This window comes from Carassius auratus, unplaced genomic scaffold (assembly GCF_003368295.1).
Source record: "Carassius auratus strain Wakin unplaced genomic scaffold, ASM336829v1 scaf_tig00041165, whole genome shotgun sequence".
Classification (NCBI taxonomy): domain Eukaryota; kingdom Metazoa; phylum Chordata; class Actinopteri; order Cypriniformes; family Cyprinidae; genus Carassius; species Carassius auratus.
In genome coordinates, this window is record NW_020526634.1 from 75,255 (window position 1) to 94,085 (window position 18,831).

An 18,831-nucleotide genomic window follows, 5' to 3' on the forward strand; every position below is an offset into this window, starting at 1 on the left:
CGTTTCACCACTTGAATAAGTGGCTGCTTTCCTGACCTTACAAGTTGTTTCAGCTTCCCAAGATAGTTTTCAAAAGGGAATGCACTGCAAGCATCAAGACTGCCATGAGCCATTGCCTCATCTGGTAAATGCACCATTGAATGTACATTGTAAACCATGAAGTGGTCTCCATATAGTTCTCCTGCTTTTCCAACAAAGTATTTCATCAGCTCTTTGCTGTAGTTATTGTGTTCCACTGCAAGTGTAGGGCAAAGCAGAAGACTCAAGGCAACACTGAAGACCACGAAGTGATCATATAGCTGGTCAGCCAGAATTCCTTTAAGCACGATCTTTCCCGTGTAAACAGCAAACTGCCGCAGTTCGGTTGCCTTCCACCGGTCAACATCTTCCAGATTTCTAGGTTTCCTGGCAAAACAGCTGGGAATGACCTTTCGAAGTGACAGCAGTCTTTGGGTCACATTGCTTATTTGCCCAGCAGACATTCTCACTTTCCTGTCTCCTGTAACCCACACTGTTATTAGTATTTTACATTACTCCCAGGCAAGCTTGGTGCATGTAATCAATTGGGAATTGCTGTACCATGTCTAGTGGGAGGCTCAAAAAGGGGGACACAGGAGTGTCCTCATTTTCTTGACGTCTAGTCATTTCAGAGCGAAATGGGTCATTGCTTCGTTAAGTGAGATTATCAACCTCTGGGTAGGTCACGCGTCCAACCACCCATGTGCCATTCTGTGTGCATCTATCACACCCATAGTACCCAGAATACTATTTGATCATTTTTTACCATGGCTCTTGCGGGTGCATCGCACACAAAACATCTGATTTTTATTTATTTTCCATCCAAACCATTGTCCAGAAGTTCCTGAATGTCCTTTATAACTTCTTCAGTAAAATCCAAATTTGTTGGTTTGGTGGGACCCAGTGTCAGTGTGGCAGGAAAGACACTGATGTATGGCAGGTGAAGGGCACAGAGGATGGGCCAAAGATAGGTTTTGCTGCTTTTAAAAATAGGCAGGCCACCTATATTAAATGATAGCTCCAATATTCTAACTCCTTCTGTAATCTCTCTTGGATAGCGCTGCAGCTGCTCAAGAAGGCTCTCTCTTTAATTAAAATGGACACACTCCATTCCTGATTTTGCCACTGATTTAATGAGTCTTGGAGTTTTCAGCAATGTCCTTGCTGTTGATGGAAGCTCTGGATGTCCATTTTTTTAAAGTCCTTTCAGGAGATCATCTAGGGCATTATGCTTGATGAGGTGTTTTGTTGCCCATTCTTGTAAAAATGTTGAGAGTGAAGTTTGGGCCACTTTGTTTTCATCCTCAGTTTCTGAATTGCAGTTTTCCTCACTGGACACATCGGCCACAATGTCAGGTCCTGAACTGCAGCTCTCCCCACTGACCCCAATTTCTACACTTTCATTAACACTTATGTCACAGATGTCTTCAGTGTAATTTTCTTCATGAATTCTTTCTTGAAGTGTTACTGGATGAACTGATGGCTCCTCTCCAATACACCTTTCATAGAGTGATCTCCGTGCACATTTCCACTGCTGGTGTAGCATTGCCTCTTGGTTTTTGAATCCATTCTAAATCCAAATTATTGGACTTGTTGAAAATGTGGTACTGGCATATTTTGCAATATTTCATTACATCAACTGCAGCTAGTCTTCAGTTTTTTACATGAAAAATGTATTTCTTACTAGTTGAAATTTCAATTTCCCATATCAGAAATACAATGTGTGTGTGTGTGTGTGTGTGTGTGTAGTACTGTTTATTAAATGTATATATAAATACACAAAAATACAGTATATATATATATATATATATATATATATATATATATATAGAAAATATATTTAATATATAGACCATTTCAAGAACTTAAAAAATAAACTAGTTGGAATGCTACTGCGCATGTCTGGCCCTGAAGCATTTCCGGTGGTGCCATTTTTAAATGTCAGGTTTATCAAAACGAGCGCATACCTTTTAAGTCTATTGAAAAGGCAACAGTTAAGGTATTTCCATAAACTAAAAATAAACAATGATTGGAATTACAGGATCCTTTAAATATACAATACAATATACAAATAACCGTTGAAATTGTCTATAAACTAGTGGTAGGCATAGATTAATTTTTTTAATCTAGATTAATCTCACTGTGATCTTGAAAATAATCTAGATTAAAATGGCTCATTCGAATTCTGACAAAGGCATTCAGAATATGTGTGTTACCCAAATAAAATTGACAAAGAGTAAGTCTTTGAGAAGGCATTTATCAAGCTAGGTGGTGCATTAGAAAAAGGGCTCATCTCCTGTTTCCAAAATGCATCACAAAGTGCTTGAAAAAGCTGTAAACTAATTCCACATTGCACAAGGTGCAAACAACATTTACGCCTGTTTCGCACCAATGTTTAAGTTTTTTTCAAGTTTGTAGATGTCAAGGTACAGAAACCAAATAATTAAATGTAAAATAGCACTGGATAGTCTTCAATGTAAAAATGAAATATACAATCAAACCTACATTTATTCAGACACCTTCAACATTTCTCACATTATTACAGTTTTGTTATATATATAAACACAGGGCCGGCGCTAGCCATTTGGGTGCCCTAAGCACAAATGCTTGGCGGTGTTTGTTCCAAAAAGTAACTGAGTTAGTAACTGAATTACTCTATAATAAAAGTAACTCGTTACCAGGGAAAGTAACTATTTGCATTACTGTAAAAAAAGAAGAAAAAAATGCTACATGTCAGAGAATTTGTACTTTTTTTTTTTTGCAGTTTTCACAAGTCAGTTGAAATGAGTAGAACAGACAGGTACATAACTTTCAATATTTATTGCACATCAACAGACAGCAAGAGTTTTATCCTGCACTTCAAGTATTATCTTTGTAAGAAAGGGTGTTTTTGGCCACTAGCTTTGTAGATGCATGTCACACATTGCATGTACACATTACATGCACGTTCTTGCCTTTGACCACAATGAATTTGAAGTAGTGCTTATATCTTCACCTTGAAAATGCCAACTTTTCATCGGATTGCTCCTGACTAGCAATCTCGCCATCTCTGCTGCAAATCTTTGTGTAGCTGTTGCGTGTGTGTGTGTATGTCTGTGTGTGTTTGACGCCACTGGCGCAGCCGCAAGTGTCGGCATTTGTGTAAAAACACTGGCTCTGATTGGCTATCATGAAACACATCGCTGTGTGAGCCAGGGGTGCATTCGGATTGCATAGTTTATTAAATCAATGCATAGTAACGCACCGCATTTAACATTCAGTAACGTTAACGGCGTTGTAACGACGGGAAAAGTAATTACTTAGATTACGCGTTACTGAAAAAATAACGTCGTTACCTAACGCCGTTCTTTTAAAACTAACATTTTTATTTAAAACATTCTTACCTGCAAGCGATGCGCGAGCGTCATCCCGCTGTCTCTTCTTTTTTCCGCCCCCGACTCTTGGTGCCTTTTCGAAACCATGTCTGAGGTCGGTGTCTGCCAAATTTGACATTGATTGTGACATAATCGAACAGACCACTGGGAGGTGGGGAAGGGGGGGCGCACCAGAGGGAGACTGGCAGAGAGATTCACCTTTTTCTCGACTAATTTGGTCTAGGCCTATATTACTTTTGTATTGGTTTTGTATATTAACATGCTTTTAGAAATATTTTATTTGTTATTTATACTACTAGCCTATTGTGATGATTTTTTCACGACCCAGATTTTTTGGTGCCCCCCCAAGCACTTGGTGCCCTACGCCGCAGTGCGTGATGTGCGTGTGCGGAGCGCCGGCCCTGTATATGTATATGTGGCAGTTGTTACATCACCTGCCGTGTTTAGCCAATTGAGGGCGCTCACAGGCTATAAAAAGGTAAATGATGTGCTATCTGCGATACGTCACCTGTTGAATTGTTGCGTCGGTAACGCGTTTCCGTCACTTCCGCACTTCCGTCATTCCCTGGCACTAGCAAACATCAAGGTTGCAATTAGTTTGGAGCATCGGTTTCGATTCAGCGATTGCTGCCGTGCGGCTATGTAAACAAGCCGTGCATAGACTTTAATGACGCTGTGAGACCTAATGCAGCTGCTGTAATTTTGTTAATTCCTACCCTGGCCTTGGCTGTAAGAGTCCTGTCGTCTGTGTTATTCAAATCTCCTTGACGATTGGTTTGGGGAAGCCAGTAGCTGCTTTTCATTCGAGGCACTTGTGTCCTTTTTACAGCTGCATTGCTGTCCTGTTTCCAGTTTATATTGTTGTTTTGTTTCTTTTTTGATTATATTGTGATTTTTATTTTCTGGCCACCTGCTCTTCTCCAGTGGCTGTGTTTATTTCATATATTTGGATCTGTTAAATTTAGATTTTCTTGTGTATTCATTTATATTGTTACTGTGATCTCCCTGAGAGGCAACTGCAGATTTTATATTTGCAAAAGTATTTTTTTTCTTTTTTTGTTTAATTAACCTAGTTTTAGGGAAACTGTTTATTTGATCTATATATATATATCATATTTTTGTCTTGGCAGGGTCTGGGCCCCAGGGCAGAGGACCAGCTTATTTTAGGTGGTGGCACCCCCGTCACAGTGTGCAGTGATTCCTCCTAGTGTGTTGTGGTGCGTCTCCAAGTGTGTGTGTGTGTGTGTGTGTGTGTGTGTGTGTGTGTGCACACCGTGATTCACTTATAGGTGGTGTGGTCTGGTCAGCCGCTGTCCTGTGGTAAGCTCCAGCCCCTTGCCTTTTGGCATTGTATTAAATTTCTTTTGGTGGCCCATTGGGCTGAATAACCAAATGCTCCATTGCCTATTTTAATATTGGTTTTAACTGTTAATAAAAATTATTTTATATTGTTACCTCTGTCTCTGACTCGTATATAATTGGTGATACGAACCTGTGTTTGCCCTTTTAAAAGGTGGTTTGATTAAAATCTTTGGGTGAAATTCCCATCGTGGCGTAGTCTGGTTATAATTAATATTGTAAGTCGCTTCCCCTTGACGTAACATTTTCAGTATCCACCGACCCACCACGCCACATGTGGCGTAGTCGGCAGGGTTCACCATAGTTTGAGTCAGAGACATTGAGTTTCTTTATTTTGTGTGCCTTGTATATTCTGTATTTGTTTGGTTTTTTTTTGGAAACAGGGCAGCCGTGTACTGTCAGAGCTCCATTTGGTGGCCTTTTCTTCTCTGTGGTAAGTGTTCCTGTCAGAAAAAAAAGGTAAAATCCAATAATGGAGGATGAATTACAAGAATTGAGGGATTTGGTAGCGCAGCTGAGAGCTGATAATGCACTGTTGCGGCAGGTACAGGCACCAGTTGGGTTGTCTGGTCCTGATGCCACCCTGCCTAGTACCTCCACTGTTCCGCCTGTTACCCCTCAACCCCCTGGTGCCGTTGCACCTGAACGATTTGTTTTTGTTCCACGAGATCGACGGTGCCCAAAGTTTAATGGAAAATCAGGTTTGAGTATTGATGAATGGGTTGAGGAGGCACAGGCATGCATGAGGGTACGTTATATGTCAAATGCAGACCAAGCCTTCTTTCTGTTTGACCACTTGGAGGGGGAGGCTCGAGAAGAGATCAGGTATCGCTCTGATTTAGAACGTGGGGACCCTGATAAGATTATTAAAGCACTGCGTGATCTTTATGGTTGTTCTCAGTCGTACGTAGCGTTACAAGAGGCCTTTTTCTCCAGAAAGCAACTAGAGGGCGAGACTCTGTTGGAGTTTTCTCTTGTGCTTATGGGCCTGTTGGAAAGGGTTAAGAATCGGGCCCCGCATTCCATCCTTAATACAGAAACCTTGCTGCGTGACCAATTTGTCGAGCATGTCGCGGATAGTGCCCTAAGACGAGAATTGAAGCAGCTAGTACGTCGCCAGCCTACTATTAGTTTGTTAGAAGTTCGCGGCGAAGCAATTAGGTGGGAACAAGAGGGGATGCCTGGGGGGGCAAGAGGGCGTAGTCAGTCTGTCCCGCTAGCATATGGACTTCAGTATGGGGTACGGGGTGGGACAACGGTTGAAGTTCCTAGGTCGTCGCCACAGTCAGAGCTCGGTGAATTAAGAGAAATGTTGCGACAGCAACAACAACAGCTAAATCAGCTCACCCAAACTTTTGCCCGGCTCCAAACGTCACATAATCGTTCCCCTCGTACTGGCCCAGTTATATGCAGGCGCTGTCAACGACCAGGCCATTTTGCTCGTGATTGTGATGGGGAACGGCGGTTCCCGCCCCCTCCCCAGCCTACTGCTGGCCGCTCCACCGCTGAGAATAGACGTCCTCCTTCCCCCAGACCGTCGGAAAACTAGTTCCCACCAGGTTGTGGAGTCACAGCCTGGGTGGGGAAGAAATTGACTCAAGTAAAATGGCCACACATCGTTCAGTTTCTAATTTGATTTCATCTTGTCCACATGTTATCGCCCTTATGGGGGGTGTTTCGGTACCTTGCTTGGTGGATACAGGTTCGATGGTGACGACAATTACCGAAAGCTGTTTCCGCCAACATTTTGAACCGTGGGGTCAGGATCGCCTTCAAAATTGTCAATGGTTACAGCTTCGAGCCGCTAATGGGCTTAGCATTCCGTATGTTGGATATTTGGAGCTAGATGTGGAATTTTGTGGCAGGTTGGTCATCGGGTGTGGTGTTCTTGTTGTTCGGGATCCTCCTGGTGGCATGAGTTTGGATGTTCCTGGGGTATTGGGGATGAACATCCTTAGCCGGTGTTATCAGGAGCTTTTTGGGCAACATGGCAGCGCTCTCTTTGATTTACCTGTGATAACACAACTGCCTGATGTGTCTAGTGCATTGCAATATTGTCATCAGGTAAGTGCTAAGAAACGCTCTGTTCATGTGGGAAGTGTGCGTGTACGCGGACGTAGGGTGTGTCGTATCCCAGGTGGTACAATGAAGCTGGTGGCTGCCACTTGTGCAGCTTTGGACTCCAGCAGTACTGTTTTGTTTGAGCCCCCTGAGTCAGGCCTTCCAGCTGGTCTTCTAGCATCACCTGCTTTGGTAAGGGTAAATCGAGGGACAGTTTATGTTCCTGTAGTGAATGTTGGCATAGTGGAGGTAATTCTTCGCCCTACCACAGTGGTAGGTAATGTGAGGGAGGTTTATATGGTCAGTTTGCCAACAGGAATCAGTGAGGAAAAGCCATTAGCTGCTACAGTTCAGTCTCATAGTGTAGCGGGTGCTCATTCCTTGTCCCATCAGCTCGAATCCCTTGATTTATCGGTGTTGTCAGGTCCAGAGCAGGGCCAAGTTAGAGCCCTTCTGCAGAAATATCAGACGGTGTTCTCAGGTCATGAGGGCGATCTAGGTTGTACTCGCTTAATATCTCATGACATACCTTTGGTCGATAATGTCCCAGTTCGTCAACGGTACCGACGAATTCCTCCTTCAGAGTATGAGGTGGTAAAAACTCATATCAACCAGCTATTGGAGGCTGGAATAGTGCAGGAAAGTTGCAGTCCTTATGCTTCGCCCATTGTGTTGGTCAAAAAAAGGGACGGTAGTCTGCGCATGTGCGTGGACTACCGTCACCTAAATGCCAAGACAAGAAGGGATGCATTTCCCCTGCCTCGTATCGAGGAGACTTTGGACTCCTTAGCTGGGGCACGTTGGTTCTCTACATTGGATTTAGCCAGCGGGTACTTGCAGGTTCCAGTCTCAGAACCAGATAGGTCAAAGACTGCGTTTTGTACTCCGTTTGGATTATTTGAATGGAACCGTATGCCTTTTGGCCTTTGTAATGCCCCAAGCACGTTCCAAAGGTTAATGGAGCGACTATTTGGTGATCAACGGTGCCAGTCTCTATTGTTATACCTGGATGATGTTGTGGTGTTTTCCTCTTCTGTAGCTCAGCACTTGGACCGATTGGAGATGGTCCTGGGTCGCCTGGAGAAGGAGGGACTCAAGGCAAAGCTGGAGAAATGTGCTTTCTTCAAGCCTGAAGTGAAGTTCTTGGGGCATGTTATATCTGCGCAAGGGGTAGCAACTGATCCGGGTAAAATTGAGGCTGTTGCACAATGGCGTTGCCCTGAGACGGTGTCTGAATTGCGTACCTTCCTTGGCTTTGCAAGTTATTATAGGCGCTTTGTGGAGGGATTTGCTAAATTGGCAGCACCCCTGCATAGGCTGGTGGCTGAAGTGATCGGAGGTAAGGCAGGTAAACGAAGAGGGCAGAGTTTGACTAATGCATGGACAGAGCAGTGTCAGAGAGCATTCGAGGACCTGAAAGGGAAATTAACATCTACCCCAGTACTTGCGTATGCAGATTTTTCTAAAACCTTCATCTTAGAAGTAGACGCCAGCCATGGGGGTCTGGGTGCCGTCCTCTCTCAAGAATTTGAAGGTAAGGTTCGACCTATAGCATATGCCAGTCGTAGTTTAAGGCCCACTGAGCGAAATATGAATAATTACAGCTCAATGAAACTAGAGTTTCTCGCTCTCAAGTGGGCCATGGTTGAAAAATTCAGGGAATATCTTTTAGGTCACAAGTGTATTGTGTTCACTGACAATAATCCCCTGAGTCACCTGGGCACAGCAAGGCTTGGCGCTACAGAACAGCGCTGGGCTGCAGAGCTGGCTGCATTTAACTTTGAGGTAAGATATAGATCAGGAAGGAGTAATGGTAATGCAGATGCTCTCTCCCGCCAGAACCCAGTCATCCAGGGTGAAGTCAAGGAGTTAGCTGCTGGCGTGACCATTCCTGAGTCACTGCGGCAGGCCGTTGGCACAGGAGTAGGAGTTGCAGTTCAGGCAGATGTGAGGGCCGTCAGTGCTTTGCCAGGTTATTCTGCTTTGGACTTGAGGTCTATGCAAGAGGCTGATCCTGTTATCAGCCAGGTAATAAAGTTCTGGGAGCGGGGTCAGCGACCAGGGTCAGCAGAGCGGCGACAGCTAGATAAACCAGTTTTGAGTCTTCTCCAGCAATGGAATAGATTAGAAACAAGAGAAGGAGTTTTGTATCGGAGGACATTCCGCCCTGACGGAGGTGAAGAGTGTTACCAATTAGTGTTGCCTGATGTTTTAAGGGATGAGGTATTGACACAGTTACATCAACAGCATGGACACCAAGGGGTAGAACGCACCAGTGAGTTGACTAGGCAGCGGTGCTATTGGCCAAATATGCTGGCTGATATTACACGTTGGTGCCAGGAGTGTGAACGGTGCCAACTTGCTAAAGATAATCAGCCAGTAGCACGTGCTTTCATGGGCCACCTATTAGCTTCAAGGCCTAATGAAGTCCTTGCCATTGACTTCACGGTACTGGAACCTTCATACTCTGGCCAAGAAAACATATTAGTCATGACTGATGTGTTTAGTAAATTTTCTATGGCAGTGCCTACTCACGACCAAAGGGCTGAGACTGTGGCACGAGTCCTGGTTGAGGAGTGGTTTTACAAGTTTGGTGTCCCAGGCCGCCTCCATTCAGACCAGGGCCGTAACTTTGAATCTGCGCTAATTCGTCAGCTTTGCGAGCTTTATCAGGTAAGGAAATCTCGTACCACCCCGTACCATCCAGCCGGTAATGGACAATGCGAGCGATTTAATCGCACGTTGTATAATTTGTTGCGAACATTGCCTTACTCTCGTAAAAGAGACTGGGTGTCCTGTTTGTCTCAAGTTATCTTTTGTTACAACACCACTCCGCACCAGGTGACTGGAGAGTCCCCATATTACCTAATGTTTGGTCAAGAACCCCAGTTGCCGATAGACTTTTTGCTAGGTAGGGTGCCCGAACCTGCTGCAGGAAGTGTACACAGTTGGGTAGTGGAACATTGTAGGCGATTGCAGGTTGCCTTTGAGGGGGCACGGGGACGGCTGAAGGCTGCAGCAGATCGTCGGAAGAGGCAGCATGACCAGCATGTACGTGATCTACCCTTGGCTGAAGGTCAGTTAGTCTACCTGAGAGATAAGGTAGTGCGGGGTCGCCATAAGATCCAGGACTTATGGAGTTCAGTGATCTATCAGGTGGTCCGCCCTCCCGAAGAGGGAGGTGTAGTTTATATCATTGCACCGGTTACAGATCTGAGCAAGATAAGGAGAGTGCATCGTTCTCTGTTGAAGGCTTGTGTTCAGCGAGAGGTTTTGCCTGTCGAGCAATGCATTGGCAGTGTAGAGAACCAAGAGGATCCTCAGGAGTACGAAGAGGTAGATGCTGATTTGGTGATGTTGGTGCCTGAGACTCCTCAGACTATTCAAGGAACGGAGTCTCGAGATGTGGGGCGCTTGGTACAGCCGGGGATCCAAGAGGAGTTGTCATCAGCAGGTATTCCTCCTGTAAGTGCTGTCCCAGTAGAATCAGAAGGTTCTCAGAATGAGGTGGTGGTAGTACCTCGGCGCTCTGGCCGAACTGGGGCAGGTCAGCATTCAAATCCTCATCATCTTCCTCAAGCTGTAAGAGAAGAGAGAAATGGAGTATATGCTAGTTCTGAGACTATCTCTAACTCTATTTCAGCTTTGTTCAGGCCTTGGAGTTGATGCGGTTAAAGGTTTTTCCATTTTTTTTAGTCCATCGTCGTGGCGCCGATGCAAAATGGAGGGGTAGATGTGGCAGTTGTTACATCACCTGCCGTGTTTAGCCAATTGAGGGCGCTCACAGGCTATAAAAAGGTAAATGATGTGCTATCTGCGATACGTCACCTGTTGAATTGTTGCGTCGGTAACGCGTTTCCGTCACTTCCGCACTTCCGTCATTCCCTGGCACTAGCAAACATCAAGGTTGCAATTAGTTTGGAGCATCGGTTTCGATTCAGCGATTGCTGCCGTGCGGCTATGTAAACAAGCCGTGCATAGACTTTAATGACGCTGTGAGACCTAATGCAGCTGCTGTAATTTTGTTAATTCCTACCCTGGCCTTGGCTGTAAGAGTCCTGTCGTCTGTGTTATTCAAATCTCCTTGACGATTGGTTTGGGGAAGCCAGTAGCTGCTTTTCATTCGAGGCACTTGTGTCCTTTTACAGCTGCATTGCTGTCCTGTTTCCAGTTTATATTGTTGTTTTGTTTCTTTTTTGATTATATTGTGATTTTTATTTTCTGGCCACCTGCTCTTCTCCAGTGGCTGTGTTTATTTCATATATTTGGATCTGTTAAATTTAGATTTTCTTGTGTATTCATTTATATTGTTACTGTGATCTCCCTGAGAGGCAACTGCAGATTTTATATTTGCAAAAGTATTTTTTTTCTTTTTTTGTTTAATTAACCTAGTTTTAGGGAAACTGTTTATTTGATCTATATATATATATCATATTTTTGTCTTGGCAGGGTCTGGGCCCCAGGGCAGAGGACCAGCTTATTTTAGGTGGTGGCACCCCCGTCACAGTGTGCAGTGATTCCTCCTAGTGTGTTGTGGTGCGTCTCCAAGTGTGTGTGTGTGTGTGTGTGTGTGTGTGTGTGTGTGTGCACACCGTGATTCACTTATAGGTGGTGTGGTCTGGTCAGCCGCTGTCCTGTGGTAAGCTCCAGCCCCTTGCCTTTTGGCATTGTATTAAATTTCTTTTGGTGGCCCATTGGGCTGAATAACCAAATGCTCCATTGCCTATTTTAATATTGGTTTTAACTGTTAATAAAAATTATTTTATATTGTTACCTCTGTCTCTGACTCGTATATAATTGGTGATACGAACCTGTGTTTGCCCTTTTAAAAGGTGGTTTGATTAAAATCTTTGGGTGAAATTCCCATCGTGGCGTAGTCTGGTTATAATTAATATTGTAAGTCGCTTCCCCTTGACGTAACATTTTCAGTATCCACCGACCCACCACGCCACATATATATATATATATATATATATATATATATACAGTATTGTTCAAAATAATAGCAGTACAATGTGACTAACCAGAATAATCAAGGTTTTTCGTATATTTTTTTATTGCTACGTGGCAAACAAGTTACCAGTAGGTTCAGTAGATTCTCAGAAAACAAATGAGACCCAGCATTCATGATATGCACGCTCTTAAGGCTGTGCAATTGGGCAATTAGTTGAATTAGTTGAAAGGGGTGTGTTCAAAAAAATAGCAGTGTGGCATTCAATCACTGAGGTCATCAATTTTGTGAAGAAACAGGTGTGAATCAGGTGGCCCCTATTTAAGGATGAAGCCAACACTTGTTGAACATGCATTTAAAAAGCTGAGGAAAATGGGTCGTTCAAGACATTGTTCAGAAGAACAGCGTACTTTGATTAAAAAGTTGATTAGAGAGGGGAAAACCTATAAAGAGGTGCAAAAAATGATAGGCTGTTCAGCTAAAATGATCTCCAATGCCTTAAAATGGAGAGCAAAACCAGAGAGACGTGGAAGAAAACGGAAGACAACCATCAAAATGGATAGAAGAATAACCAGAATGGCAAAGGCTCAGCCAATGATCACCTCCAGGATGATCAAAGACAGCCACACCACGCCACACCAGTTACCTGTAAGTACTGTGACAGTTAGAAGACGTCTGTGTGAAGCTAATCTATTTTCAAGAATCCCCCGCAAAGTCCCTCTGTTAAAAAAAGGCATGTGCAGAAGAGGTTACAATTTGCCAAAGAACACATCAACTGGCCTAAAGAAAAATGGAGGAACATTTTGTGGACTGATGAGAGTAAAATTGTTCTTTTTGGGTCCAAGGGCCACAGGCAGTTTGTGAGACGACCCCCAAACTCTGAATTCAAGCCACAGTACACAGTGAAGACAGTGAAGCATGGAGGTGCAAGCATCATGATATGGGCATGTTTCTCCTACTATGGTGTTGGGCCTATTTATCGCATACCAGGGATCATGGATCAGTTTGCATATGTTAAAATACTTGAAGAGGTCATGTTGCCCTATGCTGAAGAGGACATGCCCTTGAAATGGTTGTTTCAACAAGACAATGAACCAAAACACACTAGTAAACGGGCAAAGTCTTGGTTCCAAACCAACAAAATTAATGTTATGGAGTGGCCAGCCCAATCTCCAGACCTTAATCCAATTGAGAACTTGTGGGGTGATATCAAAAATGCTGTTTCTGAAGCAAAACCAAGAAATGTGAATGAATTGTGGAATGTTGTTAAAGAATCATGGAGTGGAATAACAGCTGAGAGGTGCCACAAGTTGGTTGACTCCATGCCACGCAGATGTCAAGCAGTTTTAAAAAACTGTGGTCATACAACTAAATATTAGTTTAGTGATTTGCAGGATTGCTAAATCCCAGAAAAAAAAAATGTTTGTACAAAATAGTTTTGAGTTTGTACAGTCAAAGGTAGACATTGCTATTTTTTTGAACACACCCCTTTCAACTAATTGCCCAATTGCACAGCCTTAAGAGCGTGCATATCATGAATGCTGGGTCTTGTTTGTTTTCTGACAATCTACTGAACCTACTGGTAACTTGTTTGCCACGTAGGAATAAAAATATACTAAAAACCTTGATTATTCTGGTTAGTCACATTGTACTGCTATTATTTTGAACAATACTGTATATATATATATATATATATATATATATATATATATATATATATATATATATATATATCAAAAATTATATCTGGTGTCTAGGGCTGGGACAACGAAAAATACGTCAACTCAAAATATGGTCATCGATTCGTCGACCTGTTTTTATTTCTCTAAAAACGTTTGCAAAACGTTTACCTTATGTGCGCTGAATATACGCGATGGCCGGTGTTCTGTCAATTTGTCCTAAGCTGTCAGATTTTCCTACCTCCCACTAAAACAGTGGGTAGTACAATTCCACAATGAAAAATGCTACTGTAAAGTTATGGTTTATTAACGTCTACACCTACCACAACCCTAATCATACCCTTACAGTACTGCAAATACAGTAATTATGTGTTATATTCACGGTTGTAGCTAGAAGGGATACAGCTACAGGAAACCAACAATAAATATTATTTTAGATTGCATTTTTATTAAAGTCTACACCTACCCCAACCCTAAACCTACCCTTACAGTAATGCAGATACATGAAATATCGTTGTTTAGCATCGTTGTTTAGTTGAACATTCTGTCCAATGTTATGTAACTAATCCAGGGGTTTTTCTGCATTGATCTTTTTTTTTTTTGCGGCTGTCAAAGCCTTATTTGATCGCTGTGCCTGACAGGGCGCGTACGAGAGAGAGCCCCGGCTGCGCGTGCACACTCACAGTCTTCAAACAACACGAGCGCTTCTTCTTGCTCTCTCTCTCCCTTGTGCATATTAATCAAAATCATTAGACACGATAGAAAAAGGGCGGAACGCCAAAGTTTCACATGGAGCATTCGGAGATATTTTTTACAAGTATTTGATATTTGAGATAAGATATTTAACAAGTATTTTGTGTGACCTTTTTATTGAATGCTAGACATCAAGTTGTTGTTATTTTCATCTGAAAGAAGAACTTTTTCTCAGTAAGCTAGGCCCTATGTGTTCAGTAAGCTTGTTTCAGTAAGCTATGTGTTTTCAAGGCTTCAAGGTTTTATTGAATGCTATCTCTATACAAGTGCAAAGTAATGCATTCTTAGTCAGTCTTTTATTTCGTAATTTTTAGAGCAATAAACATATATTGCAATGTTAAGGAATTCATGTTTTTTTCATTCAGATATGTAAATCAACATGTTTAAATTGTTAGTAGTCAATTAATGGGGAGATAATGAAATCGAATCGGTCTGAAAAAATAAATCATTAGATTAATCAATGCTTCGAAAAAATAAATGCTAGATAAAAAAATTAATAAATAATCATTTATCCCAGCCCTACTGGTGTCTGAATAATTTTTGGTTTGACTGTTAAAACTACAAAGAAATTCAATCAAGAGCAGTGAGTGATTTTCTTTCATTTTCTTGGATTAACATTACAGCAGCCAGTAGCTAAATTAGGCGCGGTCACTTTAAGAGACGATGAACGCATCCAATATAATACACATCCCATTTTTTTCCTCAACTGTTTACTTTCACTTAAGAAATAACTGACAGTTTTTTCGAGCATAATTTCCCAGGTGGATATTTTGACATATTTTGTATGTATTTGTCGGCACAAGAGCAAAAATAAGCAAATTCGATGTTCAAGTGTTTTGAGACCCCTTTCTTTGTGTGAGCCCTGAACACCAGAACACCGCGAGTACTGAATTTGGCTCTTTCACATCTTTTTGTTTGTTCTAACTGCGATTTGTATTTGTTCGTTCAGGTGCAGTACACACTGTCGCTGTCCGTGATACGCGGCTCTCTCTCCGCGTGCGCAGTAACCAGCTACTCCGTTCAGCTTTTCCGCATCTTGTGTTTGAATGCTTTAATGTTTAAATCGACAAGCGGTAAGGCGTAAAAACACGTGTAAAAGATGAGCTTTCGTGACGATGCGCAGCAGTGGTCCGTCAACTGTCCTGAGCATCTTTTTAGCCAGTCGGTTATATAAAATATCAAGGTGAAAGTCATCATATCTTGCTTAGTATAGACCCAGCTCCTAAACCAACTTTGAGAATAGATTAACGGCGAAATTTTTTTAATTACCCGATAAGAGTCTCGCATTAACGCAGCACGTTACCACCGATAACGGCCCACCACTACTATAAACATAACAGTTTTCATTTAAAATATCAGTCGGTTATATAAAATATCAAGGTGAAAGTCATCATATCTTGCTTAGTATAGACCCAGCTCCTAAACCAACTTTGAGAATAGATTAACGGCGATATTTTTTTTAATCACCCGATAAGAGTCTCGCATTAACGCACCACGTTACCACCGATAACGGCCCACCACTACTATAAACATAACAGTTTTCATAAATAAATGAATGCATGTTTATATAAACCAACATTACTGAGAACACCTTAACATGAAGATAAAGAAGATAAAGAATATAACTTACCCTGAATGTGGCAAGACAAAAATGTGAAGGAGGTGGGGAGACAGTGGAAGATGATGCAAAAACTATTACATGAAAAAATAAATAATAATATATTACTCATAAACATTAAAGTACTCAACATTACAAATTTAGTATAGACCCAGCTCCTAAACCAACTTTGAGAATAGATTAACGGCGATATATTTTTTAATCACCCGATAAGAGTCTCGCGTTAACGCAGCACGTTACCAACGATAACGGCCCACCACTACTATAAACATAACAGTTTTCCTAAATATATGAATGCATGTTTATATAAACCAATATTACTGAGAGCACCTTAACATGAAGATAAAGAAGATAAAGAATATTACTTACCGTGAATGTGGCAAGACAAAAATGTAAAGGAGGTGGGGAGACAGTGGAAGATGATGCAAAAACTATTACATTAAAAAAGAAATAATAATATATTACTCATAAACATTAAAGTACTCAACATTACAAATGTTGTATGAATGCTGCAAATTATGCTATTATGAATATCAAAGGAGAAAAGACTAAATATGAGTGAGATGTCTGTACAAATTCGAATGTTTTCAGTTCCAACAGTGATTATTAATTCAATAATATGATGAAACTGGCAAATCAGAGATGCAGAATTCCATTCTATTAATTAATTAATAATAACAATAATAAAAGAATCGTCTCTTTAATGACTTCATTTAGACATTAACAACATGCTGCATGATGTTGCTTTTGATTGATCTAAACCAAAATACTGAGAGGTATCTGATAGTCAGTCAAAATATATACTCACAAAGCCAAAGATGCTCTCGTGGTGTGGCTCTTAAAAGAGCCTTTGGGGTGTATGTAGCTGCTGTTGACAAACAAAAGAGGAAAAGGGAGAAAGGACCAAATATGAGTAAAATATGTCTGTTCATATTCGAATGTTTTCAGTTCCATCAGTGATTATTGATTAATTGATATGTTATGATAAAACTGGCAAATCAGAGGTGCAGGATTCCATTCTATTCATTTAATTATTTAAAGTAGTATCTTTTTAATGTCTTCATTAAGATTATAACTTGCCACATTAAGTTGCTTTAATTGATATATTGATCAATTAGCATGTTATGATGAATCTGCCAAATCAGAGATGTAGGTTGACTTACAACAATCAGATGGAAATCGACACTGAGAAAATAAAGAGAGAATAAATGATTAGCATGGTATAAATTCTCAAAGGCTCTGATGAAAACATAATCCACATTAAGAAACATTTAGAATAATAAGAACCACTATACTACTACTACTAATAACTATTATTAGTATTATTGTTATAGTTGAACAAAATGAGAGGTGATTATTTCATTATCGAAGGTTTAGGAGTCTCTCTCTCTCTCGGTGCCTGTGTGTGTGTGAGAGAGTGAGAGAGGGAGCTCACGCGCTCGCAGTCAAACCTGTGAAAACCCAATATTTTCCATATGAATTAAAGATATTATGAAGCATAGTTGTATGATTTATCTCTTTTCATTGAACGTTATCATGACAGATAACAAAAGAGAGTCTCTCAAACGGAGCGTATTGGCTCCATTAGCAATGACGTTGTGCAATGACGGGTGCAACAACAAAAAAGGAGACCCCAAAATATTATTTTACAGGTTACCTCAGGACGTACAAATACGCAATCAAGAGGGCAGACTGGACACCAACAGCAAACTCTCTGTGCAGTGACATTGTGTGAATGCATCAATTGAATGCATCATTGTGTGAATGCATCAATTATTTTAAAAGATAAAATCAAGAATTTAGAAGTGCAAAGGCACCCAAAAACTCATGTTTGCCCTGTTGTGCAATTAAAGGAGCCTGCCTTCATTTTACCTGAAGAGTAGTTCATGAAAAAAAAATGTTTATTTGAATGTATAACTCATACCTGTTTTCCCATCTTCTTTTCTAGTGAGATGTGCTTTGGGAAACCATCATTCTCTTCAATGGCTTCACAAAATTCAGACTGAACCTTTACTAAACAAAGAGTGAAGTAGCAAAGGTCAGTAACCTTTCACCTGTCAGTGTCCCTTAATAATAAATGCTTTTAGAAAAGTGTAACCTGGTTACACTTTATTTTGATAGTCCACTTTAGACTTTCTACTTTCTATAAGTAACTTTGTAACTACATGTCAACTACTCAATAATTTGCAACTACATGTCGTCTTACTCCGAGAACAGATAGGGTAGGTTTAGGGTTAGTAGAATAAGTTGACGTACTTGCAAAGTTTATGATAGTCAGTATGTTGTGGACCCATAAAAATTAAGTGTTGGAAGATATTAAGCAGACAGTCTACTAATACTCTAATGACTGCTAGTTAACATGTAGTTTGCAAAGTTAATTACAGTACTGTTAGTAGAATGTCTAAAGTGAACTATTGAAATAAAGTGTTACCTACAACCTTAGTGAAACTAATTATGTTGTTGTTTTGAAACAACTAGGCAGGTCTGATGCACGCGGTCAGTTGCTTTATACACTTGAAGCCTCAGTGGTGCATAAAGTTATCCACCCCTAAGTAAGTCCATCTTCCTTGTGTCCTTCTGTGTGCATTTATTAAAACGTTAGTACTTGTTTGAGTTAGTTATATAAATTGATTCTGTGATGGAAAGTGACTGAATAAAAGAAGTGATAATACTAATTAACCTAAATTTACATTTGATTCAGTTCAAAAACTTGCTTTTCATGGTTCATTTGATTCACTGTGGGGCTTTTTATGTTTTTTCTTTTCTTGTGCTTCTCACGAGGCACCGGACAATCAATATTATGATCTTAACAACCATATAATACACTTGTATTATAATTATTTAGGGATTTAATTATTCAGAGAAAACATTGCAAATGTATAGCTTTGTCTACCAACATGAGTTGTCATCATTTATATTCTGTGTGACTAAAACTGAGAAACGGTAAGAGAAAATGAGGGAAAGAGAATATTTGCAAATGTTTTCACATGTTTCATGTTTTTACAACTGCGGAGAGAA

The 18,831-nt window shown here is 41.0% G+C and overlaps 1 long non-coding RNA gene across 1 annotated transcript; it reads right to left on the reverse strand.

The window, feature by feature from the left end:
- Positions 1 to 16,107: 16,107 nt before the first annotated feature.
- LOC113085043 (uncharacterized) lies at positions 16,108 to 17,899 on the reverse strand. The gene is made up of 4 exons (XR_003283972.1): positions 17,738 to 17,899; positions 16,977 to 16,998; positions 16,622 to 16,681; positions 16,108 to 16,244 (listed from the first exon to the last, which is right to left on the reverse strand). It is a non-coding gene; the product is annotated as an uncharacterized LOC113085043 (long non-coding RNA).
- Positions 17,900 to 18,831: the final 932 nt, after the last annotated feature.